Raw genomic sequence first — 7,264 nt, 5'->3', positions numbered from 1 at the left:
GGGAGGATCCCACATGCCGCGGAGCGGCTGGGCCCGTGAGCCATGGCCGCTGAGCCTGCACGTCCGGAGCCTGTGCTCCGCAGCGGGAGAGGCTGCAACAGTGAGAGGCCCGCATACCACAAAAAAAAAAAGAAAAAAAAAAAAAAGAAAGTGGCCCATTGGAGGGGGCTGATGAGCAGCTGCTCAGTGAGCTCACAGGGGACCCACGGTGGGGCGCGCCTCCCTCATGCCTCAGAGCCCCTCTCTGCCTCTGGCCTGTGCCTGTCCCCTACTTTTAGCCAGTGGAAAGGATCTCAAGCTGGGAGGAACAGAGATCTTTCTTATGTTCCAGCGGGGCAAGGGAATTGAGTTCACTGCAGAGAAGTCAGCAGTGGGAGGCTCATGACTGTTTCAGTGACCAGAATACCTCCACCCCAGGTGGAGGAAGGTGCTGTGGGAACACAGGGCTTTAGCCAACTACTGAAGTGTTGGCTAAAGTGTTGTTTGTCTGTGGCTTTTCCCTTCTCTCCATCACAATCTGGGAACCAGTACCTTGAAGCACTGTCCTTGATTAATTAATAAAGTTTTCTGCCCTATAATGATCCCCTGGATGGAGGTGGTCAGAGGTAGGAGAGGGTGAGAATACTGTTCTTGATTATGAAAACCTATCTCCATTTTGTGTATCCCTGTAAAATTTTAGTCTCCTAAATTGATCGATTATTTTTCACACTGTACTTTTGTAGAAAATAATTTTCCAGGAGACGTATAACATTGTCCTTAAAGAACAATGTAATCCCTGTACATAAAACATGTCATACATGCACTTATAAATGTATATATAATGCTTAAGAATAAATCATTCTGAATTTTTGAAAAAAAAAAAAAAAAGAACTGTTATCCAAAATGTACAAAGAACACTTGAAACTCAACAATAAGAAAATGAACAACCTGGGACTTCCCTGGCAGTCCAGTGGTTAAGGCTCCACGCTTTCACTGCCGAGGGCCTGGGTTCAATCCCTGGGTGGGGAAGTAAGATCCTGCGTGGCGTGGCCAAAAAAAAAAAAAAGGGCGGGGGGACTTCCCTGGTGGCGCAGTGGATGAGAATCCGCCTGTCAATGCAGGGGTCACGGGTTCCATCCCTGGTGGTCCTGGAAGATCCCACATGCCGCGGAGCAACTAAGCCCATGTGGCACAGCTACTGAAGCCTGCGTGCCTAGAGCCCATGCTCCGCAACAAGAGAAGCCCCCGCAATGAGAAGCCCGCGCACCACAACGAAAAGTAGCCCCCGCTCGCCGCAACTAGAGGAAGCCTGCATGCAGCAATGAAGACCCAACACAGCCAAAAATAAATAAATAATTTTTTTTAAAAATTACTAAAAATAAAAGGAAATGAACAACCTGATTAAAAAATGGGCCAAAGACATGAACATATACTTCACCAAAGAAGTTATACAGATGGCAGATAAGCATATGAAAAAATGCTCACCATCATATGTCAGTAGGGAATTGGAAATTAAAGCAGCAATAAGATATCACTACATACCTGTTTCAATGGCCAAAATCCAAAACACTGACAACACCAAATGCTGGCAAGGGTGTGAAGCAGAAGGAACTCTGATTCATTGTTGGTGAGAAAGCAAAATGGTACAACTACTTTGGAAGACAGTTTGGCAGTTTCCTATAAAACTAAACATGCTCTTACCATATGATCCAACAATTGTGCTCAAATAAGCCAAAAACCTATGTCCTCACAAAAATCTGCACGGATATTTATAGCGGCTTTATTCATAATTGCCTAAACTTGGGAGCAACTAAGATGTCCTTCGGTAGATGAATGGATAAATAAACTGTGGTACATCCAGACAATGCAATTAGTGCTGAAAAGAAACAAGCTATCAAGCCATAAAAAGACATGGAAGAAGCTTAAATGCACATTACTAAGTGAAAGAAGCAAATCTGAAAAGGCTACATACTGTATGATTCCAGCTACATGACATTCTGGAGAAGGCAAAACTATGGAAATAGTAAAATTACAGATCAGTGGTTGTCAGGGGTTAGGGGGAGGGAGGGATGAATAGGCAGAGCACGGAGGACTTTTAGGGCGGTGAAACTATTCTGTACAAAATTATGGTGATACATGTCTTTATGCATTTGTCTAAATCAACAGAATGTACAATATCCAGAGTAAACCCTAAGGTAAACTATAGACTTTGGGTGAAAATCATTAATGTGTCCGTGTAGGTTCATCGGTTGTAACAAATGTACCATCCTGGTAGGAGATGTTGATAGTGGGGAGGCTGTGCCTGTGTGGGAGCAGTACTCTGTGTACTTTCCACTGATACTTTCAGCTCACTTTGCCGTGAGCCTAAAACTGCTCTTAATAAATAGTCTATTAAAAATTGATAAATTAGACTCCATCAAAAATATAAACTTCTGCTCATCAAAAGACATCATTAATAAATGAAGAGATGAGACAGATGGGAGAAAATACTTTCAATACATATACATCTGACAAAAGACTTGCAACAAAAATATATAAAGAACTCCTACAACTCAACGATAAAAAGACAATCAATTCAAATTACATCAAAAAGGACAAAAGACTTGAATAGACACTCTGCAAAGACATATAGAAATGGCCAAGAAGCACATGAAAAGCTATGCAACATCATTAGACATAAGGGAAAAGCAAATTAAAGCCAACATAAGATACTACATACCAGAATGGCTAAAATTAAAAACATGGACAATATCAAGTGTTGGTGGAGCAACTGGAACTCTCTTACATTTCTGGTTGGAGTGTAAAATGGTAAAACCACTTTGGAAAACTCTCTGGCAGTTTCTTTTGAAGGTAAAATACACCTGCACTCTGACCTAGCAATACCACTTCTAAGAATGAAATAAATACATCTGTTAGAATATTATATTTATAGATAATGAATATATATATAAATAAATATACACACATATTTATACATATATATATATACATACATACAAAAGGCTTGTATGTGAATGTTAACAGCACTTTTATACACAATAGCCAAAAGCTAGAAACAGGTCTGATGTCTATAATTCGGTGAATGGATAAACAATTTCGTACAATGTTATACTATTCAGCAATAAAAAAGAACAAATTACTGATACATGCAATGACATAAATAAATCCGAAAAACACACTGAGTGAAAGAAGCCAGCCATAAAATGTGTGATTCCATTTATATGAAGTTCTGGAATAGGAGAAGCTAACCTACAGCAATGAACATGAGAACGGTATTTGCTTTTTGTGGGGACTGAGTGGCCAGTGGCCAGAGGGAAATTTCTGGGGTGATGGAAGTGTTTTATATCTTTATTGTGGTAGTGTTACATGAGTGAGGATGTCCAAACTCATCCAACTATACATTTAAAGTCTGCACATTTTTTGTGTGTACATTATAACTCAATAAAAATTATGTAAAGCTAAAAAGCACTCAACACACAGAAAAAGAATATAAATATATCAAAATTAAGGATTTTTAAATGGAGAATAACATAGATGTAGTAAAGAGATGACAGATTGAAGGAAGATAAATTGTATTGTCAAAACCTAACAGGAATAAAAAGGAGCTCTTGACAATTGACAAGAAAACGACCCTTAATAGAAAACTGGCCAAGGGTATGGGTTAGCAGTTTATAGTTTGTAGCTAAATCAGGGGTGCATATATATTATCTAACCATTCCATTCCTAGCTATAGATTCTAATGAAATTTTCACACAGGTCCATAAAGGACACGTACTACTACATTGAAGGTGATATTGCTTGTGGGGCAGAGTTGAAGGCAATCTGGAGTCCATCAATTCGATGGTAAGGAGTTACAGTAACTCTACCCTTTGTGCCTGAAGTCTCACACATAAGCACACACACACATTTATTGAGGACATACTATATTCCAGTTATTGTGTGTTACAGAAACTAATTTAGGCTTCGTAATAAGGAAGAACTACTGTCACCACCCCCCATTTGATAGATAGAGAAACCGAGGCACAGAGAGTTTAGGTAAGGTTCCGAAGGTCACACAGCTTATCATTACAGAACCAAGATTCCAACCAAGCAAGCCTGAAGCCCAGACTGCCAACTGCTCACTCTGCCTTTCTGTGCTTCCCCTGTGTGCATGTGGAGGAGGACACTCAGAACTTGAAGCCTAAGGCCCCGGGCTGTCCACCAAGCAACACGAAAGCCCCTAAAAAAAGGTTAACCTGGAGCAAGCCGTATCTGTGCCTTCCGCCCCAATAAACATCCCATGAGCATTTCCTCAAATTCAGCCGTCGTCACAGGGAGGGAGCCAGGTGGAGCCCACGGGGTTTTGACAGAACATCCATTCAAGTGGAGCTTTATTATAGTGGCACTGTTGGCGCAGTTAAATTTAAGGATCTGTCAGTTTATGATGAATTTTTATTTTTAAGGGTTTCAAGTAAGCAGTAAACATTCACTCCAGGCTGAAATTCCCCCCATTTGACACTTGGAAGGGGCAGGGCGGGAGAGCAGGGGTGTGGGTGGTGGGGAATGGAGCAGGCAAGACGTGAGAAGAGGCCGGGCACCACGTCGGGGGAGACTATTCCCATCAATATCTCCAGGCAGGGGTGTGAGGGGCTGCGTGCCCCATAATGAGGAAGGCCGACTGCTACCCCAAAGGGAGCAGGGCTGCTCTCTTTGTGGCCCAATTCAGTCCTCCTTTCCCACTTCCCAGCAAAGCAGGACTGTAATGGGCATTTAAGAACCACAATCCTTTGGGAACTCTGTGCAATCCGCTGCCAGAGGAAGGAAGAAAGTCGGCATGGTATGCATGCTATGGACATAATTTTTTTAATGCATATATGTATCGATAAAAGGGGCCAGGGCTTCCCTGGTGGCTCAGTGGTTAAGAATTTGCCTGCCAGTGCAGTGGACACAGGTTCGATCCCTGGTCTGGGAAGATCCCACATGCCGTGGAGCAACTAAGCTCGTGCGCCACAACTACTGAGCCTGCGCTCTAGAGCCCGTGCGCCACAACTACTGAGGCCTGCGCGCCTAGAGCCTGTGCTCCGCAACAAGAGAAGCCACCAAAATGAGGAGCCCGCACACCGCAACGAACAGTAGCCCCGGCTCACTGCAACTAGAGAAACCCCCGCGCACAGCAATGAAGACCCAACACAGCCAAAAATAAAACAATAAATAAATAAATTTATAAAAAAAAAAAGGGGCAACATTTTATAGGATTTTTTTTTTTTTTTTTGCATTTTGGGGTTTTTTAAGAGATTTGTTGTAAACACGCATAGCTTTTGTGATTACCAAAAAGTCATTGCTAAACAAACAAAAAACAAACTACAGTGAACAATGTGCTACCAACAGTTGTTGACCTTTCCTGTGCTTTCACCCTGTGCCAGGTCCTGGGCACCCCCTCTTTATCTGCTCTCCCATTTAATCTTCATCCTACCCTCTGCAGTGTTACTATTTTTAATCCCCATTTTATAAACAAGGAAACTGAAGTTTAGGGAGGCAAAGTACCTGGCTCAGGGATATACATCTAGGAAGTGGAGTGGCTGAATCATAGGTATAGTTGACTGAAGTATAGTTGACTTACAACATCACGTAAATAGGGAAATCTTGTTGAAGACTTTTTTTTTCCCGGCCGTGCCCCACGGCTTGCGGGATCTGAGTTCGCAGACCAGGGATTGAACCCGCGCCCTTGGCAGTGAAAGCAAGGAGTCCTGACCACTGGACCACCAGGGAATTCCCTGTTGACTTTTTAAACAGCAGTTCAGCTCGACCCTGAGGTAGCATCTCATTCTCGTCTTTAGCAGCACGTAGGGGATCACCTCCAAGAGATGGGGGGCAAACCTGGGTCGCCTGGTCTCCTCCTGAGGCCACTTCCCGCAGAGGAACCCTGTCTACCAGTTGTATGTACCCTGCTTACCTCTCCCACAGCTCCATTTGCCCAGAGACAATTTGGCCTCCTCATTGAGATAGAAGGATGTAGAATAAACGACACAGGAGAGAGTTGTTTAATGTGAACCCTCTGACACGGGGGCCAAAATTTCACACCAAAGTGTGTATGTCTGTGGGAGAGAGATTGTGACTTTACCTTGGAAAACGAAACAAAACACTGCAGAAATATGCTGAATTGAATTTTTGGTAATTGTGACTATGTGCTAATTCTTAGCATGAGCAAAGAAATCAAGCGCTGCTTGTTTTAGCTCTGGTGGCACGTTGTTTTCTAATCAAGTCATATGACAATGTCTTTCACTTTACTTTTGTCTCCGCGTGATTTATGAAGAAAATCATTAGTGTGAAAATATTCAAGGATTTTTATCAATTTCCCAAAGGGTTTCTAGTCATCCTTTAATAGTCAAACTGTTCTCTTTTGAAACCCCTGGTGTCATTTCCTCTTTTACAATGTTAAGGGGCCTAACTCTGCTGTGTCCCAGTTTGTCAATGACATTGCAAGGATTTGAGCAGTTCAAGACCATTATTTTCACTGATTTTGTGAAACCCATATATCTCTCTATATTTTACCAATATTTGCAATTTCACTCAATCACCAAGTTGTACTATTATTTTGTGTCTTTATAAAGACCAGAGAGAAATAGTTGATGCAATGGGTGGAGACAGAAATCTGTATTAAAGCAGCATGTGGGGAAAGGTGACTCATTTTTTAAAGTATCAGTTCCATTAGTGAATTGTTTCATGTTTCAATGCACTATTGCTTCCTTCTGCAAACTTGTAACCCTAGGGACCTTGGATAATGAATATTCAAATAACAGGACACTCCCTGTGTATACACAGGAGACTCCTTTTTAATTACATAGCATACTTTTAAGTATTAAGTACATAGACAAGAAACAGAACACCCCTGTGTCTCAAAAATGCATCCACCCAGGCAGTTGTTGTGGGTAATGGTTTCTCTTTTGAGGTAACAGAGCACTAGTTCTGAGGGCTGAGGGCCATGCTTGCTGCCAGTGAGATGAATCACTTTGATGTGTCCCAGGAGATGGAGGCTGAAGTCAGTCTAGATGTTTCTGTGATGGGGAAGAGGATGGCCAAGGAACTGGGGTACCACACAGCATGGCCACCTGTGGCACCCCTCTGTCTTCTTCCCTGTGTCTATTCTCCACATTAGCAGAGAACTTTCTGCCTCTGGTTGGAGTATGTGGATGAGGATGCACCTGGGAGGATAAACAGGGACAAATGACAACAGCTATCATTTACTGAGCACCTCAAGTGTGTCAGGTACTCTGCCGATATCATTTCTAATCTTAGCAGCAGTCCT

This window comes from Physeter macrocephalus, chromosome 8, assembly GCF_002837175.3.
Source record: "Physeter macrocephalus isolate SW-GA chromosome 8, ASM283717v5, whole genome shotgun sequence".
Lineage (NCBI taxonomy): Eukaryota > Metazoa > Chordata > Mammalia > Artiodactyla > Physeteridae > Physeter > Physeter macrocephalus.
Note: the sequence above shows the minus strand (reverse complement) of the source record.